A 1,899-nucleotide genomic window follows, 5' to 3' on the forward strand; every position below is an offset into this window, starting at 1 on the left:
TACACAAGTCTGGTGGTGTTTTTATTTTGATATCTTGACAACCTCATTTGATGTGGAGTTACTGAGTGCAACTATGAGCAATATGCATCACCTCATCTCTACGGCACAACATTCATCTTCCAGGCGGAAAAATCCTTTATAAACATCATTAGCATTTTTACCAGCACAATTTCATTTTCCTATCCAGGGTAATCAGTTCAGTAGTTTGGGTTTGTTTGATTTCAATCGGAACACTTCACGCTACATTAGCGAGACGTCTGAAATTGGCGCATAATGGAGAAGTATTACCTAGGCGTTATGAGTCAGAAATGGAATTCTCCATCCTCTCGGCTTCATAAGGCTGGTTCAAAGCGTCTTTGGGGGTGGTTCTGCCTTGTTTTCTGCGCAACCCTGGCCTGGTATCGAAATAAGATGAAAGTGTTCAACCTTGCACAAAGGCAGGATATGTAAAATGACAGACTAATCTCCTCAGGTTCAGGCTGCTTTGTGCTGGGTTTCTGATGGATGCCGCTGATAATGTGTTTGTCTCACACATGATGGTTTTGAGTAGCTGGAGCTGGTGGTGACCCACTAACCCCTCTCTCCATCCCTCTGCAATTGAATTTCCACCAACATGAAGGGAGACACTCTAATTAACATGTGAACTGAAACTGCAGCGAGAGCCTCCTCGCATACCAGCTGATTCCCCATAAATAACCATGAAACAAAACCTTGCCATCTGCCAAAAGGCCCTAATATCCTGCACATTTCCCTCTATTATTGCCTCCATTATCAACTGGATCTGGGCTTAGGTCTGGATGTAGCGGCCCCCATGGGCAGATGAGCAAGCCCAACTCTGATACTCTCTGTGGGCAGACCCTGGAGCCGGTGTCTGCCTGATCCCTCTGCAGGCCCTGGGGGACCGAGGCTAATCAGCTTTCGCTGTGACCTGAGCTAGCACACAACTCCTCAGGCGCTTTTATCGGCTCCTCAAGGACATCGGGAGTGCACCCGCATAGTGCAGAACAGACAGGCCTTTTGCCTTCTGTCTTTTTCGTCTCCTCTTTCTTTCTTTCTTTCTTTCTTTCTCTCTTTATGTCTTTCTTCTGCCCTATATTTCTGTGGGTGAGTAATTGGCACCTAATAATATGCATCTAAAAGCTCAGGTCACATGAGTGGCACTTGAGACATCAGCCTGGCCCATTTGATCATCAGCCATAATCACCTACGCAGGCTTGGAGGTGAAGGGTTTTTAGAGAGGGTATGAGCTGCAGCCAATTTCCTTGTTATGATTTCAGAAATGGAGGCATCAGCAGCGGCCGCTTCGTAACAATAGTTCCGACGCCTCTATTCGAAAATCATAACAGCGAAATTGGCCGCAGTCGCGTCTGTTCCGGGCAAGCACATTTTATTACAGCCGGAGAGGGACGGGAGTGTTTTGTATACAGTCATTTTTTATGATTATTTATTGTTATGCTGTATTGAATGTCTGCGTTGGAGGCCAGGGGCTTCAGTTTCCTTTCGGTCTTGAGGAAAGTCATATATATGGAAATGGGGATCTATAAGACTTTTTTTACCCAACCCCCCACCACCACCACCACACACACACACACCTACATACACACACACACACACACACACACACACACACACACACACACACACACACACACACACACACACACACACACACACACACACACACACACACACACACACACACACACACACACACACACACACACACACACACACACACACACACACACACACACACACACACACACACACACACACACACACACACACACACACACACACACACACACACACACACACCACCCCACCCTCATGTGGTTCTGGATTTGCGCATGAAAAATCGCCAGCCTCCACAGGTTCAAATGTTGGAATACATTAGAG

This window comes from Sardina pilchardus, chromosome 23 (genome assembly GCF_963854185.1).
Source record: "Sardina pilchardus chromosome 23, fSarPil1.1, whole genome shotgun sequence".
NCBI classification, from domain to species: Eukaryota; Metazoa; Chordata; class Actinopteri; order Clupeiformes; family Clupeidae; genus Sardina; species Sardina pilchardus.